This window comes from Idiotropiscis lumnitzeri, unplaced genomic scaffold (genome assembly GCF_059441095.1).
Source record: "Idiotropiscis lumnitzeri isolate Australia: NSW breed Sydney's pygmy pipehorse unplaced genomic scaffold, RoL_Ilum_1.0 HiC_scaffold_49, whole genome shotgun sequence".
NCBI lineage: Eukaryota > Metazoa > Chordata > Actinopteri > Syngnathiformes > Syngnathidae > Idiotropiscis > Idiotropiscis lumnitzeri.
Window position 1 is genome coordinate 1,435,580 of NW_028283587.1, and position 22,597 is coordinate 1,458,176.

Consider the following 22,597-nt stretch of genomic DNA (forward strand, 5'->3'; position numbering starts at 1 on the left):
AAACAAAAAATTTTAGCCCCAGTGTTTGTCCCAGGTCTTAAGATGCTACAGACAGAATTTTAAGGCAATCAGATGAAGCCTTTAGGATCAGGGTGCAAAAGAATGACCCCTGTAAACATGCAAAAAAGGGCAAAAGTCGGACTTTCAAAAATTCATAACTCACTTCCTATTCATATTAGACATTAAAATATCAAATTTTTCGCCATGCCCGATGAGACTGCCAAGTTTGGTGAATTTTTGTGCATGTTTCGGGGGTCAAAAATGCAATCGAACAATCGGAAAAATAATAATAATAATAATTTCTACAAAAACAATAGGGACTTCGCAGCGGTCGCTGCTCAGGCCCTAATAATAATAATAATAATAAGAGAAGATAAGATAAGATGTCCTTTATTAGTCCCACAATGGGGAAATTTGAAAGTAATAATATTTTCTACAAAAACAATAGGGACCTCGCAGCCGTCGCAGCTCGGGCCCTAATAACAATTTCTAGAAAAACAATAGGGACCTCGCAGCGGTCACTGCTCGGGCCCTAATAATAATAATAATAATAATTTCCACAAAAACAATGGGGACCTCGGAGCGGTCGCTGCTCGGGCCCTAATAATAATTTCTACATAAACAATAGGGACCTCGCCGCGGTCGCTGCTCGGGCCCCAATAATAATTTCTACACAAAGTCCATTGTGGTGACCCGCCCCCTTTTAATAAATTCAAAATGGCCGACTTCCTGTAAAACCTAGCTCATTGCTCCAAGAGACTTTTTTGTAGGTCTTGGTCTTATACATACAGTGAACCCTCGCTACTTCGCGGTTCACCTTTCGCGGGTTCAGTGTTTCGCGGGTATAAAAAATATTCGGGGGCATTGTAGTTTCGCCGAGCGGCACGACGGGGCGCTGGAGCGGTTAGACGGCCGGCGTGCGCCGAAGAAGAGCGTGGGCGAAGAGGAGAGTGGACGAAGAAGAGCACGTTCCCCCGGACACGATCGGTGGCGACGTTTCGCGCGGTTCGGACCGTACCAGAGCTCCGGCCGGCGTGCGTGGCAGTTAAGCCGTAGAGGAGCACCTTCCCCGGGCACGGGCGGTGCCAAGCGGCCCCTAAGTTTAACCGAATGGAAGCTCCGGAGGAGGAGGGCATGCTCGCGTCACAGTAAGCCGAAGAGGAGCACCTTCCCCGGGCACGGGCGGTTCCAAGCGGCCCCTAAGTTTAACCGAATGGAAGCTCCCGGAGGAGGAGGGCATGCTCGCGACACAGTAAGCCGAAGAGGAGCACCTTCCCCGGGCACGGGCGGTGCCAAGCGGCCCCTAAGTTTAACCGAATGGAAGCTCCGGGGGAGGAGGGTGGGCGTGTGTCACAGTTAAGCCGAATTGGAGCACCTCTTCCGCCCGGGCACGAGCGGAGCGCGAAGCTGTCAGTTATGAATGAATAAATGAATAAATAAATAAATAAATAAAGAATGGCACCTTTCATTTCACAGGGCACACCAGACGGCGTACCAGCAGGTAAAAGTCTGAGTAATTAAATAAATACAAAAAGAATGGCTGGGGAATAAAAAAATAATATGTTTTAATAATAATTTGTTTTTTTTGTTATAACATGAATTTCACTCTCTCTCTCCCCGTATATATATATATATATATATATATATATATATATATATATATATATATATATATATATATATATATATATTGTATTTTTTTTTAAAGCATTTTTGAAGGTGCGCCGCTACTTCGCGGATTTTCAGTTTTCGCGGGTGGTCTCGGTCCCCATTAACCGCGATAACCGAGGGTTCACTGTACTCCATAAAATTTACAAAAAGCGAGGTGAAATACTCAACCAGGGCTGCTCTGCATGTTGTGCTGGGCCACCTGGAACAACAGCGGAGCTATGCAAGGATGCTCTTTGTGGACTACAGCTCGGCATTCAACACGATCATCCCAGACATCCTCGTCGCCAAACTGGACACTCTCGGCCTCCCTGCCCTCACACGCATCTGGATTAAGGACTTTCTGACCAACAGACCCCAGACTGTGTTGCTCGGCCCCTACACGTCCTCCACCCTCATGCTGAGCACCGGTTCCCCCCAAGGATGCGTGCTGAGCCCTCTCCTGTACGCCCTCTACACCTACGACTGCAGCCCGGCCCACGGCAACAACACCATCGTCAAGTTTGCTGACGACACGACAGTGGTCGGTCTGATCTCGGAAGGTGACGAGACAGCCTACAGAAAGGAGGTAGGGAGACTGACAACTTGGTGCAAGGAGAACAGACTGCACCTTAACTCTTCTAAAACAAAGGAGATTGTCGTCGACTTCAGGAGGAACAAGACGCTGCCGCCCCCCCTCTGCATCGAAGGCGTGTGTGTGGAGACGGTCCACACGTTCAAGTTCCTGGGAGTACAGATCTCCGATGACCTTTCTTGGAGTCACAACACCACAGCAGTGGTAAAGAAGGTCCGCCAACGTCTGCACTTCCTGAGAGTCCTCAGGAAATTCAACCTGGACAGGAAGCTGCTGCTGGCCTTCTACCACTCGTCCATCGAGAGCCTGCTGACGTACTGTGTCTCCACCTGGTACAGCGGCTGCACTGAGGCGGACAGAGTGAGGCTCCAGAGGACAGTCAAAACAGCGCAAAGGATTATTGGCTGCCCTCTCCCCTCGCTGTCGGACATCTACACCGCCCGGTGCCTCAGAAGGGCTCTCAACATCGTCAAAGACAATACCCACCCAAACTCACACCTGTTCGACCTGTTGCCCTCTGGCAGGCGCTACAGATGCATCAAATCAAGGACCAATAGACTGAGAAACAGTTTCTTTCCGAGAGCCATCTCCATACTGAACTCTCACACACACACACGAGACCACCCTAACCTTGCAAAACAGCATTGTGATGTGTTTCTATATGCCCTATTTAGTACTGAATTCCATTGCACTGTCTTATTTATTTATCTAATTTATATATTGTCTGTATTATTGTTGTATTGCACTGGAGAGGGGAGCCCTCTAATCTCGTTGCACACTTGAGTACAATGACAATAAAGGGATTTCTATTTCTATTCTATTCTTTTTTTAACTTTTCTCGAGGGCCATGGCGAGCCATTTAAAAAAAGCTGCACAACTAACGTATAAAATATTGATAAATTTGCTCTGCCTGATGTGTGTGTAAAGTTTCACGAGTTGTCGTTCATATTTAGAACCTCATAATCAGCGTTGTTTTATTGCCGAACAGTGCAATGCCACTCCCACAACTTTTCACGAAAAAGGATGAATTTCGTATTGTGACATCCTCATGGCCGAAACAGTCATCCGAGCATATATGAGGGCGACCTTGTTGAGTTGCACGGAGAAAAACATCCAAGAAAATAACTTGTATTAGCTTTTACCAGTTGGTGGCGCTACTACTACGATGAAAAATAAGTTGGTAGATGTCTTCAGGGCTGAAGTATCCTCAAATGTGTACAACTTCGAGAAGATAGGATCATCTGAGTCATGTTGCCGGAGCTTTTGTTGCCACAAAGTACAATCGGATTTTTCAGCACCGTAATAGCCACGCCTTTTGCCAAAACGTCACAAAATTCGGCAGAGAGTAAGATCATTGTCTTGAGTCTTTTCTGACTAATTTTCAGTCGGATTCGTCAAAAGGGCACCGTGCAGTACGTGAAAATTAAAATAAAAACAAATTTTTGATTCCACTTGGCGGCGCTGTGTGTATAACAAAATAATAACATTAAGATGTCTTCAGGTCGGGACGTTTTATTTACAGGTGAAGGTTTGGATTTTTAGGAGCATGTGCAGGGGCGTTATTAAGCATTCATTTATTTGTATTAGGTTCATTTTGTCTTCTTATTATTGATATTTGACTGATTCATTAAAAGCAGACAATTATGTTTTAGGTTAATTTTTTACCTGACATGTTTCGGCGAGTCTTTCGCCTTCTTCAGAGTGTCGCATGATGGTGTCTTGAGACCCGTCTTTATCAGCTGATGTTCCATGAGGGTGTGACTTACCTGTCAAAAAAATGAAAAATCAGAGCAGTAAAAGAACAAGCACAACATGAACATTACAAATCAGCAATCACTGACCACTGCAAAAGGGAAAACCACATCATGGACCGGGAGAAGGGCAGGGTCATCCGCACCGAAGAGAACAAACAACAGCGCTGGATCAGAGAGGCCATTGAGATCTGAAAGCGAGGCATAAAAACCATGAACAGAGACAAGGGAGCCTTCATCCTCTCTACCACCTGGAGCAGCATCTTGGCGGAGTGAACGGACAGCGGGGGCGTGACTTGCCTTCATTCTTGTGACAGGTAAGTCACGCCCTCATGGAACATCAGCTGATAAAGACGGGCCACAAGACACCATCATGTGACACTCTGAAGAAGGCGAAAGACTTTCGTATTGTGACATCCTCAAGGCCTAAACACTCATCCGATCAAAAATAAGTTGGCAGCCGTCTTCAGGGCCTGAATATCCTCAAATGTGAAAAATTTCGAGAAGATGGATCATCTGAATCATTTTGCAGGAACTTTTGTTGCCACGGAGAATAATCAGACTCTGCGGCACCGTAATAGCCACGCCCTTCGAAGGAAAGTCACAAAAATAGGGATAGAGTAAGATCAATGTCTTGAGTCTTTTCTAGCCAATTTTCAATCGGATTCGTTAAAAGGGCAGGATATAAACATATAGATGTCTTCAGGTACCGACTCTTTATGTACATGTGAAGTTTTGGATTTTTAGCAGCATGTGCAAGAGAGTTATTAAGCATTTTGTCCATTGCGGCGAAGGAAATCTTAAGTGAAAACTTCGAAGCCCCGCCCCCGTCATATAGTATTTTGGAAACAAAAAATTTTAGCCCCAGTGTTTGTCCCAGGTCTTAAGATGCTACAGACAGAATTTTAAGGCAATCAGATGAAGCCTTTAGGATCAGGGTGCAAAAGAATGACCCCTGTAAACATGCAAAAAAGGGCAAAAGTCGGACTTTCAAAAATTCACAACTCACTTCCTGTTCATATTAGACGTTTAAAATATCAAATTTCTCGCCATGCCCGATGAGACTGCCAAGTTTGGTGAGTTTTTGTGCATGTTTCGGGGGTCAAAAATGCAATCGAACAATCGGAAAAATAATAATAATAATAATTTCTACAAAAACAACAGGGACTTCGCAGTGGTCGCTGCTCAGGCCCTAATAATAATAATAATAATAATAATAAAAGTAATAATATTTTCTACAAAAACAATAGGGACCTCGCAGCCGTCGCAGCTCGGGCCCTAATAACAATTTCTAGAAAAACAATAGGGACCTCGCAGCGGTCACTGCTCGGGCCCTAATAATAATAATAATAATAATTTCCACAAAAACAATGGGGACCTCGTAGCGGTCGCTGCTCGGGCCCTAATAATAATTTCTACAAAAACAATAGGGACATCGCCGCGGTCGCTGCTCGGGCCCCAATAATAATTTCTACACAAAGTCCATTGTGGTGACCCGCCCCCTTTTAAGTAAATTCAAAATGGCCGACTTCCTGTAAAACCTAGCTCATTGCTCCAAGAGACTTTTTTGTAGGTCTTGGTCTTATACATACAGTGAACCCTCGCTACTTGGCGGTTCACCTTTCGCGGGTTCAGTGCTTCGCGGGTCTAAAAAATATTCGGGGGCATTATAGTTTCGCCGAGCGGCACGACGGGGCGCTGGAGCGGTTAGACGGCCGGTGTGCGCCGAAGAAGAGCGTGGGCGAAGAGGAGAGTGGACGAAGAAGAGCACGTTCCCCCGGACACGATCGGTGGCGACGTTTCGCGCGGTTCGGACAGTACCAGAGCTCCGGCCGGCGTGCGTGGCAGTTAAGCCGTAGAGGAGAACCTTCCCAGGGCACGGGCGGTGCCAAGCGGCCCCTAAGTTTAACCGAATGGAAGCTCCGGAGGAGGAGGGCATGCTCGCGTCACAGTAAGCCGAAGAGGAGCACCTTCCCCGGGCACGGGCGGTTCCAAGCGGCCCCTAAGTTTAACCGAATGGAAGCTCCGGAGGAGGAGGGCATGCTCGCGTCACAGTAAGCCGAAGAGGAGCACCTTCCCCGGGCACGGGCGGTGCCAAGCGGCCCCTAAGTTTAACCGAATGGAAGCTCCGGGGGAGGAGGGCGGGTGTGTGTCACAGTTAAGCCGAATTGGAGCACCTCTTCCGCCCGGGCACGAGCGGAGCGCGAAGCTGTCAGTTATGAATGTATAGAAGAATAAATAAATAAAGAATGCCACCTTTCATTTCACAGGGCACACCGGACGGCGTACCAGCAGGTAAAAGTCGGAGTAATTAAATAAATACAAAAAGAATGGCTGGGGAATAAAAAAATAATACGTTTTAATAATAATTTGGTTTTTTTGTTATAACATGAATTTCACTCTCTCTCTCTCTCTCTCTCTCTCTCTCCCCCCGTATATATATATATATATATATATATATATATATATATATATATATATATATATATATATATATATATATATATATATATATATATATATATATATATATATATATATTTATTATATATATTGTATTTTCTTTTAAGCATTTTTGAAGGTGCGCCGCTACTCCGCGGATTTTCAGTTTCCGCGGGTGGTCTCGGTCCCCATTAACCGCGATAACCGAGGGTTCACTGTACTCCATAAAATTTACAAAAAGCGAGGTGAAACACTCAACCAGGGCTGCTTTTTTGAACATTTCTCGAGGGCCATGGCGAGCCATTTCAAAAAAGCTGCACAACTCACGTATAAAATATTTATAAATTTGCTCTGCCTGATGTGTGTGTCAAGTTTCACGAGTTGTCGTTCATATTTAGAACCTCATAATCAGCGTTGTTTTATTGCCAAACAGTGCAATGCCACTCCCACAACTTTTCACGAAAAAGGATGAATTTCGTATTGTGACATCCTCATGGCCGAAACAGTCCTCCGAGCATATATGAGGGCGACCTTGTTGAGTTGCACGGAGAAAAACATCCAAGAAAATAACTTGTATTAGCTTTTACCAGTTGGTGGCGCTACTACTACGATGAAAAATAAGTTGGTAGATGTCTTCAGGGCTGAAGTATCCTCAAATGTGTACAACTTCGAGAAGATAGGATCATCTGAGTCATGTTGCCGGAGCTTTTGTTGCCACAAAGTACAATCGGACTTTTCAGCACCGTAATAGCCACGCCTTTTGCCAAAGCGTCACAAAACTCGGCAGAGAGTAAGATCATTGTCTTGAGTCTTTTCTGACTAATTTTCAGTCGGATTCGTCAAAAGGGCACGTTGCAGTACGTGAAAATTAAAATAAAAACAAATTTTTGATTCCACTTGGCGGCGCTGTGTGTATAACAAAATAATAACATTAAGATGTCTTCAGGTCGGGACATTTTATTTACAGGTGAAGGTTTGGATTTTTAGGAGCATGTGCAGGGGAGTTATTAAGCATTCATTTATTTGTATTAGGTTCATTTTGTCTTCTTATTATTGATATTTGACAGATTCATTAAAAGCAGACAATTATGTTTTCGGTAAATTTTTTACCTGACATGTTTCGGCGAGTCTTTCGCCTTCTTCAGAGTGTCGCATGATGGTGTCTTGAGACCCGTCTTTATCAGCTGATGTTCCATGAGGGTGTGACTTACCTGTCAAAAAAATGAAAAATCAGAGCAGTAAAAGAACAAGCACAACATGAACATTACAAATCAGCAATCACTGACCACTGCAAAAGGGAAAACCACATCATGGACCGGGAGAAGGGCAGGGTCATCCGCACAGAAGAGAACAAACAACAGCGCTGGATCAGAGAGGCCATTGAGATCTGCAAGCGAGGCATAAAAACCATGAACAGAGACAAGGTTGCCTTCATCCTCTCTACCACCTGGACCAGCATCTTGGCGGAGTTAACGGACAGCGGGGGGCGTGACTTGCCTTCATTCTTGTGACAGGTAAGTCACGCCCTCATGGAACATCAGCTGATAAAGACGGGCCACAAGACACCATCATGTGACACTCTGAAGAAGGCGAAAGACTTTCGTATTGTGACATCCTCAAGGCCTAAACACTCATCCGAGCAAATATAAGGTAGATTTTGTGAACCTGCCCGGAGAAAAACATCAACGAAAATAATTTGTATTTGTTTTAACCAGTTGGTGGCGCTACCACTGCGATCAAAAATAAGTTGGCAGCCGTCTTCAGGGCCTGAATATCCTCAAATGTGTACAACTTCGAGAAGATGGATCATCTGAATCATTTTGCAGGAACTTTTGTTGCCACGGAGAATAATCAGACTCTGCGGCACCGCAATAGCCACGCCCTTCGAAGGAAAGTCACAAAAATAGGGATAGCGTAAGATCAATGTCTTGAGTCTTTTCTAGCCAATTTTCAATCGGATTCGTTAAAAGGGCATTACGTCAAAATGTAAAAAATGATATTGATTGGCGCAAGGTGTATAACAGAATATAAACATATAGATGTCTTCAGGTACCGACTCTTTATGTACATGTGAAGTTTTGGATTTTTAGCAGCATGTGCATGAGAGTTATTAAGCATTTTGTCCATTGCGGCGAAGGAAATCTTAAGTGAAAACTTTGAAGCCCCGCCCCCGTCATATAGTATTTCGGAAACAAAAGATTTTAGCCCCAGTGTTTGTCCCAGGTCTTAAGATGCTACAGACAGAATTTTAAGGCAATCAGATGAAGCCTTTAGGATCAGGGTGCAAAAGAATGACCCCTGTAAACATGCAAAAAAGGGCAAAAGTCGGACTTTCAAAAATTCATAACTCACTTCCTGTTCATATTAGACGTTAAAATATCAAATTTTTCACCATGCCCGATGAGACTGCCAAGTTTGGTGAGTTTTTGTGCATGTTTCGGGGGTCAAAAATGCGATCGAACAATCGGAAAAATAATAATAATAATAATTTCAACAAAAACAATAGCGACTTCGCAGCGGTCGCTGCTCAGGCCCTAATAATAATAATAATAATAATAATAAAAGTAATAATATTTTCTACAAAAACAATAGGGACCTCGCAGCCGTCGCAGCTCGGGCCCTAATAACAATTTCTAGAAAAACGATAGGGACCTCGCAGCGGTCACTGCTCGGGCCCTAATAATAATAATAATAATAATAATTTCCACAAAAACAATGGGGACCTCGTAGCGGTCGCTGCTCGGGCCCTAATAATAATTTCTACATAAACAATAGGGACCTCGCCGCGGTCGCTGCTCGGGCCCCAATAATAATTTCTACACAAAGTCCATTGTGGTGACCCGCCCCCTTTTAAGTAAATTCAAAATGGCCGACTTCCTGTAAAACCTAGCTTATTGCTCCAAGAGACTTTTTTGTAGGTCTTGGTCTTATACATACAGTGAACCCTCGCTACTTCGCGGTTCACCTTTCGCGGGTTCAGTGCTTCGCGGGTATAAAAAATATTCGGGGGCATTGTAGTTTCGCCGAGCGGCACGACGGGCGCTGGAGCGGTTAGACGGCCGGCGTGCACCGAAGAAGAGCGTGGGCGAAGAGGAGAGTGGACGAAGAAGAGCACGTTCCCCCGGACACGATCGGTGGCGACGTTTCGCGCGGTTCGGACCGTACCAGGGCTCCGGCCGGCGTGCGTGGCAGTTAAGCCGTAGAGGAGCACCGTCCCCGGGCACGGGCGGTGCCAAGCGGCCCCTAAGTTTAACCGAATGGAAGCTCTGGAGGAGGAGGGCATGCTCGCGTCACAGTAAGCCGAAGAGGAGCACCTTCCCCGGGCACGGGCGGTTCCAAGCGGCCCCTAAGTTTAACCAAATGGAAGCTCCGGAGGAGGAGGGCATGCTCGCGTCACAGTAAGCCGAAGAGGAGCACCTTCCCCGGGCACGGGCGGTGCCAAGCGGCCCCTAAGTTTAACCGAATGGAAGCTCCGGGGGAGGAGGGCGGGCGTGTGTCACAGTTCAGCCGAATTGGAACACCTCTTCCGCCCGGGCACGAACGGAGCGCGAAGCTGTCAGTTATGAATGAATAAATGAATAAATAAATAAATAAATAAAGAATGCCACCTTTCATTTCACAGGGAACACCGGACGGCGTACCAGCAGGTAAAAGTCGGAGTAATTGTCACGATCGTGCCTTTGTGTTGCAGCCGAGTGGGCGTGGTCGACGGCGCGTTGCTCGGCAACGCGGCCACGAGCGGACGCGTTCGCGAGACGGCCCAGCTGCAACCCATCATGCCTTGATTACGGACTATTTAAGCCTCCGACACGCAAACCTGCGTGTCGGATTATTGACCTACTTGCTCTCGCCTTGTGCCTTGCTACAGTCTTTGCCAACTTTGCTCCGTGTATTTGTCGTGTATGTTGTTACCTTGTTTATTTCTACAGCTACGTTTCGGCTCGCTTTGTGTTTTTTCGATGATTGGATTTAACCTTACCCTTTGGAGGAAGGACATTCTTGTTTTCGGTTTTCTTGCATTGCAAGCTCCTTTTGTTACTCGTTTTGCTTTTCCTGGGGGAAGATTGTTCCCCCAGCGTTTCCCGTTCACGTCTCCCGACGTCTGTAAGTATAGACCCTCTATTATTATTGATAGCAACCCTCCTTGCCTATCGCCTGCCAATTGTTTTTTGCCGGCCACAATAAATATTGTTCCTACCAAATTTTCCCTTGTCTGCGCTTTAAGGATCCACCCACACCGCTTCCCAGCCCCGGCTGGGGAGCGATCCTCACAGAATAATCCGACCATGGATTCTGCAGACAAGGAGAAAATTTTTCATGCCTTGACCAGCCAAGGACGCCTAGTGGGCCAACAGGCGACCGAGCTCGCGACCCTGCGCGTCGCGGTCGGCCAACTGGTCCAGCAACTCATGAGCCTAGGGGCCCGACTGAGTACCCCAGTTCACCCTGCCTCGCCGGTTCCCAACCCGGTCGATCCCCCTTCCGGGGCTCCGCCCCCAGGTTACCCGGTTAAGGAGCCTAACCTGGCTCATCCCGACCGCTACGGCGGAGAGCCTGGCCTTTGCGGCCCATTTATTCATCATTGTAGGCTGATTTTTGACCAGCAGCCCCGAACCTATGCGCTAGACAGCTCAAAAGTAGCATTTATGATGAGCCTCCTGACTGGTCAAGCGAGTGCATGGGCCATGGCCGTGAGCAACACGCGTCCCGAGATCAGCTCCTCGTTCCCCGCCTTTCTGAACGAGTTCCAGCGAGTGTTCCACCACCCGATCCGCGGGAAGGAGGCCGGAGCGGAATTACTGGACTGTATCCAGGGGGCACGGTCAGTTGCCGAGTACTCGATCACCTTCCGCACCCGAGCAGCGGAGAGTGGATTCGACGACTGCGCCCTGAGGTCCGTTTTCCGGAGGGGTCTGAACCCGGCCCTCAAGGACGAGCTGGCAGCCCGCGACGACGCCGAGACGCTGAAGGAGCTGATCACCCTGGCGATTCGTCTGGACAACCGCCTTCGAGAGCGTCGTCGAGAGCGAGGGGTGGAGCAGCGCCACGCCGAGCCACCACGATTCCGGTTACCCGAACCTGCGCCCGCCGACGAGCCCATGCAGATGGGGGCCAGCCGCCTGGCGTCGCGGGAGCACCCTCGAGAGCAGGCGAGGGAGCAGCGCCGCTCGACCCATCCTCACACTCGGTCTCCCGGGTGGCCGCCCGTCGACGAGCCCAGGGGGGCGCCTCCGCGCCGTCCGGACCTACGAGAGAGGCAGCGCCGGCGCAGCACAGGGGCGTGCTTCTACTGCGGTCAACAGGGACACAGAGTAGCAGAGTGCGCGGAGATGGCCGACCGCCTAGAGTCATCCCCTCGTCGCCCCGCTCACTGCGAGTCCGCGGGGCGCACCTCCGCGGCTCCAGGTCCCCGGCAAGAACAGCCCGCCAGCGCGGCGGAGGGACAGGACAGTGCCGGGACCACCCTGAGACTTGAGATGGACGGAGAAATCACAGGGCTTAACGGGAGTGTTAAAGTTTGCGCGCTGATTGACTCCGGGGCCGATGACTGCTTTATAGACGCGGGTTTAGTGGCCCAACTCGGTTGTGAGGTCACCGAGCTCCACAAATCGGAGAAACTTTATGACCTCGATGGTCGCGTGCTGGCCGACATCCGACGGCTAACCGAACCTCTTACGCTGAAGTTGTCAGGCAACCACATCGAAAGGCGTTCGTTTTTTGTCATGCCCGCCAGGTCCGCCCCAGTCGTATTGGGAATCCCATGGCTAACCGCACACAACCCGGTCATCGACTGGAGCCGGCTCTCCCTCCAGAATTGGAGCCCTTTTTGCTACGCGCACTGCCTACGGTCAGCCGGAGAGGGCGTGCGGCCCCGGGCGGCCCCCGAGGTAGAAATCGAGCTTGAAAACGTGCCTAGCGTTTACCACGACCTCCGCGCCGTTTTTAGCAAAGAAAAAGCCAAATCACTTCCGCCGCACCGCCCATACGACTGCGCGATCGACCTAGTGCCCGACCCCGTCCTGCCGTCGGTACGGTTGTACAAGGTCTCGCAACCCGAGCAGGCGGCGATGAAGGATTACATAACGGAATCCCTCGCGGCGGGATTGATACGACCATCCACGTCTCCGGTAGGAGCCGGGCTCTTCTTTGTAGAAAAGAAAGATAAATCCCTCCGCCCCTGCGTCGATTACAAGGAACTAAACGCGATCACTGTTAAAAATCGCTACCCACTGCCCCTCCTGGACTCGGCCTTCGCTCCTCTGCAATCCGCGACAGTCTTTTCAAAATTAGACCTCCGCAGCGCGTACCACCTGGTCCGCATTAGAGAAGGGGATGAGTGGAAGACCGCGTTTAAAACCCCACTGGGACATTTTGAGTACCTGGTCATGCCCTTTGGGTTATCAAATGCACCCGCGGTGTTCCAAGCTCTCATTAATGACGTCCTCAGGGATATGCTCAATGTTTGTTGTTTTGTCTACCTGGACGATATCCTTATTTTCTCTCGGTCCCTAAAAGAACACCACCTCCACGTGCGATCCATTTTACAACGACTCCTAGAAAACAAATTATACGTTAAGGCAGAAAAATGTGAATTCCACAAAACCTCGGTTTCGTTCCTAGGATTCATAGTAGAAAACGGGCAATTAAAGGCCGACCCGGCCAAGACGCGCGCCGTCGTGGAGTGGCCGGTGCCCACTACACGCAAACAGCTGCAGAGATTCCTAGGGTTCGCGAATTTCTATCGCCGCTTCATCAAAGACTATAGCCGCCGGGCGCTGCCGCTCACTCGCCTCACCTCGACGAAGATTCGTTTCGCCTGGGACAGGGAAGCCGAGGGGGCGTTCGCGGATTTAAAAAAGGCATTCACAAACCCTCCCGTATTGCACCACCCTAACACCGATCTTCCTTTTGTTGTAGAGGTGGACGCCTCTGATTCGGGAGTGGGGGCCGTCCTGTCGCAGCGGTCCCCGGTCGACCAACGTCTGCACCCCTGCGCCTTTTTCTCTCGCTGCCTCTCCCCAGCGGAGGCCAACTACGATGTGGGCAACCGAGAACTCCTGGCCGTGATCCTGGCCCTGCAGGAATGGCGGCACTGGCTGGAGGGCACCCAGGAGCCATTCATCATTTTTACGGACCACAAGAACCTGTCATACATCCGCCACATGAAAAGACTGAACCCCCGGCTGGCGCGGTGGGCCTTGATCCTCAGCCGCTTCAATTATACCATGACTTACCGGCCGGGGGCACGCAACACCAAACCCGACGCACTGTCACGCATCCACGACGCCTGGGAAGACGAAGAGGGGCCGGCGAGCGTGGTGCCCAGTCATCGCTTGGTGGGGGGCCTGCAATGGGAGATAGAGCGGCGAATCCGAGAAGCCCAGGAGGAAAGTGGGGCGCCAACGGAGTGTCCTCCCGGGCGCCTGTTCGTGCCGACTCGAGACCGGGCGGAGGTGATCCAGTGGGGCCATGCCTCCAAGTTGGCCTGCCACCCGGGCATACGCCGCACCCTGGGCCTGATCGCCCAACGCTTTTGGTGGCCGTCGCTCAAAAGAGACGTGACGGCGTACATACAAGCCTGTCCACAATGCGCTGCCAGCAAGGCATCGCACCAGCCCCCGGCGGGCCTACTGCACCCGCTTCCCGTTCCGGCGCGCCCCTGGTCCAACATTTCACTGGACTTTGTCACTGGCCTGCCCGTTTCCCGCGGGCAAACGGTCGTCTTGACCATAGTGGACCGCTTCTCCAAGGCCGCCCATTTCGTTGCGCTACCCAAGCTCCCGACAGCCCTCGAAACAGCCAACCTGCTGGTCCAACACGTGGTTCGACTCCATGGCATCCCGGACGACTTGGTGTCCGACCGAGGCCCGCAGTTCGTCTCCCAGGTATGGAAGAAATTCTGCCAGTGCCTCGGGGCTACATCCAGTCTCTCCTCAGGCTACCACCCGCAGACCAACGGGCAATCGGAGCGCGCCAATCAGGACCTTGAGTCCGCGCTCCGCTGCGTCTGCATGGACCAGCCGGCCACCTGGGTCGATCATCTGCCATGGATCGAGTACGCTCACAATACTCTGATCTCCTCAGCCACAGGTCGATCACCATTCCAGACCGCCTACGGGTACCAACCTCCGCTGTTTCCGTCCCAACCCGGTTCTGAAGAGGTACCCTCGGTCCAGCAGCACCTAAAGCGAGCCCACCGGGCATGGAAAGAGGCTCGGGCCGCCCTGTCACGCACCACGCAGCGGAACCGGCGCATCGCTGACCGTCGCCGCCGTCCAGCCCCGGGCTACAAGATCGGCGACAAGGTATGGCTGTCCACACGAGACCTTAATCTGGCTGGATCATCCCGCAAGCTAGGGCCACGTTACGTGGGCCCGTTCGAAGTCGCAGCCATCATCAACCCGGTCTCGGTCCGCCTCAAATTACCCCCCACCATGAAGATACACCCCGTGTTCCACGTGTCTTTCATCAAGCCGGCCCCTACCTGCCCGCTGGTGCCGCCCGCCGCCCCGCCACCGCCTCCTAGGATCATTGACGGCGACCCAGTCTACACGGTAAAGGAGATCTTGGACTCCAGGCGCAGGGGAAGGGGGACTCAGTACCTGGTCGACTGGGAGGGCTATGGCCCAGAAGAACGGCAATGGATCCCTCGCTCCTGGATCATGTGTCCATCTCTACTACGAGATTACCACAACGCCCACCCAACGAAACCAGGTAGTACGCCAAGGGGCGTCCGTTAAGGGGGGGGTACTGTCACGATCGTGCCTTTGTGTTGCAGCCGAGTGGGCGTGGTCGACGGCGCGTTGCTCGGCAACGCGGCCACGAGCGGACGCGTTCACGAGACGGCCCAGCTGCAACCCATCATGCCTTGATTACGGACTATTTAAGCCTCCGACACGCAAACCTGCGTGTCGGATTATTGACCTACTTGCTCTCGCCTTGTGCCTTGCTACAGTCTTTGCCAACTTTGCTCCGTGTATTTGTCGTGTATGTTGTTACCTTGTTTATTTCTACAGCTACGTTTCGGCTCGCTTTGTGTTTTTTCGATGATTGGATTTAACCTTACCCTTTGGAGGAAGGACATTCTTGTTTTCGGTTTTCTTGCATTGCAAGCTCCTTTTGTTACTCGTTTTGCTTTTCCTGGGGGAAGATTGTTCCCCCAGCGTTTTCCGTTCACGTCTCCCGACGTCTGTAAGTATAGACCCTCTATTATTATTGATAGCAACCCTCCTTGCCTATCGCCTGCCAATTGTTTTTTGCCGGCCACAATAAATATTGTTCCTACCAAATTTTCCCTTGTCTGCGCTTTAAGGATCCACCCACACCGCTTCCCAGCCCCGGCTGGGGAGCGATCCTCACAGTAATTAAATAAATACAAAAACAATGGCTGGGGAATAAAAAAATAATACGTTTTAATAATAATTTGTTTTTTTTGTTATAACATGAATTTCACTCTCTCTCTCTCTCTCTCTCCCCGTATATATATATACATATATATATATATATATATACATATATATATATATATATATATACATATATATATATATATATATATATTTATTATATATATTGTATTTTCTTTTAAGCATTTTTGAAGGTGCGCCGCTACTTCGCGGATTTTCAGTTTCCGCGGGTGGTCTCGGTCCCCATTAACCGCGATAACCGAGGGTTCACTGTACTCCATAAAATTTACAAAAAGCGAGGTGAAACACTCAACCAGGGCTGCTTTTTTGAACATTTCTCGAGGGCCATGGCGAGCCATTTCAAAAAAGCTGCACAACTAACGTATAAAATATTGATAAATTTGCTCTGCCTGATGTGTGTGTCAAGTTTCACGAGTTGTCGTTCATATTTAGAACCTCATAATCAGCGTTGTTTTATTGCCAAAAAGTGCAATGCCACTCCCACAACTTTTCACGAAAAAGGATGAATTTCGTATTGTGACATCCTCATGGCCGAAACAGTCCTCCGAGCATATATGAGGGCGACCTTGTTGAGTTGCACGGAGAAAAACATCCAAGAAAATAACTTGTATTAGCTTTTACCAGTTGGTGGCGCTACTACTACGATGAAAAATAAGTTGGTAGATGTCTTCAGGGCTGAAGTATCCTCAAATGTGTACAACTTCGAGAAGATAGGATCATCTGAGTCATGTTGCCGGAGCTTTTGTTGCCACAAAGTACAATCGGACTTTTCAGCACCGTAATTGCCACGCCTTTGCCAAAACGTCACAAAACTCGGCAGAGAGTAAGATCATTGTCTTGAGTCTTTTCTGACTAATTTTCAGTCGGATTCGTCAAAAGGGCACCGTGCAGTACGTGAAAATTAAAATAAAAACAAATTTTTGATTCCACTTGGCGGCGCTGTGTGTATAACAAAATAATAACATTAAGATGTCTTCAGGTCGGGACATTTTATTTACAGGTGAATGTTTGGATTTTTAGGAGCATGTGCAGGGGAGTTATTAAGCATTCATTTATTTGTATTAGGTTCATTTTGTCTTCTTATTATTGATATTTGACAGATTCATTAAAAGCAGACAATTATGTTTTCGGTAAAATTTTTTACCTGACATGTTTCGGCGAGTCTTTCGCCTTCTTCAGAGTGTCGCATGATGGTGTCTTGAGACCCGTCTTTATCAGCTGATGTTCCATGAGGGTGTGACTTACCTGTCAAAAAAATGAAAAATCAGAGCAGTAAAAGAACAAGCACAACATGAATATTACAAATCAGCAATCACTGACCACTGCAAAAGGGAAAACCACATCATGGACCGGGAGAAGGGCAGGGTCATCGGCACCGAAGAGAACAAACAACAGCGCTGGATCAGAGAGGCCATTGAGATCTGCAAGCGAGGCATAAAAACCATGAACAGAGACAAGGGAGCCTTCATCCTCTCTACCACCTGGAGCAGCATCTTGGCGGAGTTAACGGACAGCGGGGGGCGTGACTTGCCTTCATTCTTGTGACAGGTAAGTCACGCCCTCATGGAACATCAGCTGATAAAGACGGGCCACAAGACACCATCATGTGACACTCTGAAGAAGGCGAAAGACTTTCGTATTGTGACATCCTCAAGGCCTAAACACTCATCCGAGCAAATATAAGGTAGATTTTGTTAACCTGCCCAGAGAAAAACATCAACGAAAATAATTTGTATTTGTTTTAACCAGTTGGTGGCGCTACCACTGCGATCAAAAATAAGTTGGCAGCCGTCTTCAGGGCCTGAATATCCTCAAATGTGAAAAATTTCGAGAAGATGGATCATCTGAATCATTTTGCAGGAACTTTTGTTGCCACGGAGAATAATCAGACTCTGCGGCACCGTAATAGCCACGCCCTTCGAAGGAAAGTCACAAAAATAGGGATAGAGTAAGATCAATGTCTTGAGTCTTTTCTAGCCAATTTTCAATCGGATTCGTTAAAAGGGCACCGTGCAGTACGTCAAAATGTAAAAAATGATATTGATTGGCGCAAGGTGTATAACTGAATATAAACATATAGATGTCTTCAGGTACCGACTCTTTATGTACATGTGAAGTTTTGGATTTTTAGCAGCATGTGCAAGAGAGTTATTAAGCATTTTGTCCATTGCGGCGAAGGAAATCTTAAGTGAAAACTTCGAAGCCCCGCCCCCGTCATATAGTATTTCGGAAACAAAAAATTTTAGCCCCAGTGTTTGTCCCAGGTCTTAAGATGCTACAGACAGAATTTTAAGGCAATCAGATGAAGCCTTTAGGATCAGGGTGCAAAAGAATGACCCCTGTAAACATGCAAAAAAGGGCAAATGTCGGACTTTCAAAAATTCATAACTCACTTCCTGTTCATATTAGACGTTAAAATATCAAATTTTTCGCCATGCCCGATGAGACTGCCAAGTTTGGTGAATTTTTGTGCATGTTTCGGGGGTCAAAAATGCAATCGAACAATCGGAAAAATAATAATAATAATAATTTCTACAAAAACAATAGGGACTTCGCAGCGGTCGCTGCTCAGGCCCTAATAATAATAATAATAATAATAATAATAAAAGTAATAATATTTTCTACAAAAACAGTAGGGACCTCGCAGCCGTCGCAGCTTGGGCCCTAATAACAATTTCTAGAAAAACAATAGGGACCTCGCAGCGGTCACTGCTCGGGCCCTAATAATAATAATAATAAAAATAATAATAATTTCCACAAAAACAATGGGGACCTCGTAGCGGTCGCTGCTCGGGCCCTAATAATAATTTCTACATAAACAATAGGGACCTCGCCGCGGTCGCTGCTCGGGCCCCAATAATAATTTCTACACAAAGTCCATTGTGGTGACCCGCCCCTTTTAAGTAAATTCAAAATGGCCGACTTCCTGTAAAACCTAGCTCATTGCTCCAAGAGACTTTTTTGTAGGTCTTGGTCTTATACATACAGTGAACCCTCGCTACTTCGCGGTTCACCTTTCGCGGGTTCAGTGCTTCGCGGGTATAAAAAATATTCGGGGGCATTGTAGTTTCGCCGAGCGGCACGACGGGCGCTGGAGCGGTTAGACGGCCGGCGTGCGCCGAAGAAGAGCGTGGGCGAAGAGGAGAGTGGACGAAGAAGAGCACGTTCCCCCGGACACGATCGGTGGCGACGTTTCGCGCGGTTCGGACCGTACCAGAGCTCCGGCCGGCGTGCGTGGCAGTTAAGCCGTAGAGGAGCACCTTCCCCGGGCACGGGCGGTGCCAAGCGGCCCCTAAGTTTAACCGAATGGAAGCTCCGGAGGAGGAGGGCATGCTCGCGTCACAGTAAGCCAAAGAGGAGCACCTTCCCCGGGCACGGGCGGTTCCAAGCGGCCCCTAAGTTTAACCGAATGGAAGCTCCGGAGGAGGCGGGCATGCTCGCGTCACAGTAAGCCGAAGAGGAGCACCTTCCCCGGGCACGGGCGGTGCCAAGCGGCCCCTAAGTTTAACCGAATGGAAGCTCCGGGGCAGGAGGGCGGGCGTGTGTCACAGTAAAGCCGAATTGGAACACCTCTTCCGCCCGGGCACGAACGGAGCGCGAAGCTGTCAGTTATGAATGAATAAATGAATAAATAAATAAATAAATAAAGAATGCCACCTTTCATTTCACAGGGCACACCGGACGGCGTACCAGCAGGTAAAAGTCGGAGTAATTAAATAAATACAAAAAGAATGGCTGGGGAATAAAAAAATAATACGTTTTAATAATAATTTGGTTTTTTTGTTATAACATGAATTTCACACTCTCTCTCTGTCTATATATACATATATATATATATATATATATATATATATATATATATATATATATATATATATATATATATTTATTATATATATTGTATTTTTTTTTAAGCATTTTTGAAGGTGCGCCGCTACTTCGCGGATTTTCAGTTTTCGCGGGTGGTTTCTGTCCCCATTAACCGCGATAACCGAGGGTTCACTGTACTCCATAAAATTTACAAAAAGCAAGGTGAAACACTCAACCAGGGCTGCTTTTTTTAACATTTCTCGAGGGCCATGGCGAGCCATTTCAAAAAAGCTGCACAACTAACGTATAAAATATTGATAAATTTGCTCTGCCTGATGTGTGTGTAAAGTTTCACGAGTTGTCGTTCATATTTAGAACCTCATAATCAGCGTTGTTTTATTGCCGAACAGTGCAATGCCACTCCCACAACTTTTCACGAAAAAGGATGAATTTCGTATTGTGACATCCTCATGGCCGAAACAGTCCTCCGAGCATATATGAGGGCGACCTTGTTGAGTTGCACGGAGAAAAACATCCAAGAAAATAACTTGTATTAGCTTTTACCAGTTGGTGGCGCTACTACTACGATGAAAAATAAGTTGGTAGATGTCTTCAGGGCTGAAGTATCCTCAAATGTGTACAACTTCGAGAAGATAGGATCATCTGAGTCATGTTGCCGGAGCTTTTGTTGCCACAGAGTACAATCTGACTTTTCAGCACCGTAATAGCCACGCCTTTTGCCAAAACGTCACAAAATTCGGCAGAGAGTAAGATCATTGTCTTGAGTCTTTTCTGACTAATTTTCAGTCGGATTCGTCAAAAGGGCACCGTGCAGTATGTGAAAATTAAAATAAAAACACATTTTTGATTCCACTTGGCGGCGCTGTGTGTATAACAAAATAATAACATTAAGATGTCTTCAGGTCGGGACGTTTTATTTACAGGTGAAGGTTTGGATTTTTAGGAGCATGTGCAGGGGAGTTATTAAGCATTCATTTATTTGTATTAGGTTCATTTTGTCTTCTTATTATTGATATTTGACTGATTCATTAAAAGCAGACAATTATGTTTTAGGTTAATTTTTTACCTGACATGTTTCGGCGAGTCTTTCGCCTTCTTCAGAGTGTCGCATGATGGTGTCTTGAGACCCGTCTTTATCAGCTGATGTTCCATGAGGGTGTGACTTACCTGTCAAAAAAATTAAAAATCAGAGCAGTAAAAGAACAAGCACAACATGAACATTACAAATCAGCAATCACTGACCACTGCAAAAGGGAAAACCACATCATGGACCGGGAGAAGGGCAGGGTCATCCGCACCGAAGAGAACAAACAACAGCGCTGGATCAGAGAGGCCATTGAGATCTGCAAGCGAGGCATAAAAACCATGAACAGAGACAAGGGAGCCTTCATCCTCTCTACCACCTAGAGCAGCATCTTGGCGGAGTGAACGGACAGCGGGGGGTGTGACTTGCCTTCATTCTTGTGACAGGTAAGTCACGCCCTCATGGAACATCAGCTGATAAAGACGGGCCACAAGACACCATCATGTGACACTCTGAAGAAGGCGAAAGACTTTCGTATTGTGACATCCTCAAGGCCTAAACACTCATCCGAGCAAATGTAAGGTAGATTTTGTTAACCTGCCCGGAGAAAAACATCAACGAAAATAATTTGTATTTGTTTTAACCAGTTGGTGGCGCTACCACTGCGATCAAAAATAAGTTGGCAGCCGTCTTCAGGGCCTGAATATCCTCAAATGTGAAAAATTTCAAGAAGATGGATCATCTGAATCATTTTGCAGGAACTTTTGTTGCCACGGAGATTAATCAGACTCTGCGGCACCGTAATAGCCACGCCCTTCGAAGGAAAGTCACAAAAATAGGGATAGAGTAAGATCAATGTCTTGAGTCTTTTCTAGCCAATTTTCAATCGGATTCGTTAAAAGGGCACCGTGCAGTATGTCAAAATGTAAAAAATGATATTGATTGGCGCAAGGTGTATAACTGAATATAAACATATAGATGTCTTCAGGTACCGACTCTTTATGTACATGTGAAGTTTTGGATTTTTAGCTGCATGTGCAGGAGAGTTATTAAGCATTTTGTCCATTGCGGCGAAGGAAATCTTAAGTGAAAACTTCGAAGCCCCGCCCCCGTTCATATAGTATTTCGGAAACAAAAAATTTTAGCCCCAGTGTTTGTCCCAGGTCTTAAGATGCTACAGACAGAATTTTAAGGCAATCAGATGAAGCCTTTAGGATCAGGGTGCAAAAGAATGACCCCTGTAAACATGCAAAAAAGGGCAAAAGTCGGACTTTCAAAAATTCATAACTCACTTCCTGTTCATATTAGACGTTAAAATATCAAATTTTTCGCCATGCCCGATGGGACTGCCAAGTTTGGTGAATTTTTGTGCATGTTTCGGGGGTCAAAAATGCGATCGAACAATCGGAAAAATAATAATAAGAATAATTTCTACAAAAACAATAGGGACTTCGCAGCGGTCGCTGCTCAGGCCCTAATAATAATAATAATAATAATAATAAAAGTAATAATATTTTCTACAAAAACAATAGGGACCTCGCAGCCGTCGCAGCTCGGGCCCTAATAACAATAGGGACCTCGCAGCGGTCACTGCTCGGGCCCTAATAATAATAATAATAATAATTTCCACAAAAACAATGGGGACCTCGTAGCGGTCGCTGCTCGGGCCCTAATAATAATTTCTACATAAACAATAGGGACCTCGCCGCGGTCGCTGCTCGGGCCCCAATAATAATTTCTACACAAAGTCCATTGTGGTGACCCACCCCCTTTTAAGTAAATTCAAAATGGCCGACTTCCTGTAAAACCTATCTCATTGCTCCAAGAGACTTTTTTGTAGGTCTTGGTCTTATACATACAGTGAACCCTCGCTACTTCG

At 47.6% G+C, this 22,597-nt stretch overlaps 1 long non-coding RNA gene across 1 annotated transcript in view; it reads right to left on the reverse strand.

Annotated features, from left to right (window-relative positions):
- The window catches only part of LOC148315724 (uncharacterized), a 75,609-nt gene extending 54,569 nt beyond the window's left edge, over nt 1–21,040 (reverse strand). The window contains exons 1-2 of the long non-coding RNA XR_015840651.1: nt 20,937–21,040; nt 7,722–7,822 (exon numbers count right to left, since the gene is read on the reverse strand). This is a non-coding gene — a long non-coding RNA (uncharacterized LOC148315724). The remainder of the gene's footprint in view (nt 1–7,721; nt 7,823–20,936) is intronic.
- Between the last annotated feature and the right edge of the window lie 1,557 nt (nt 21,041–22,597).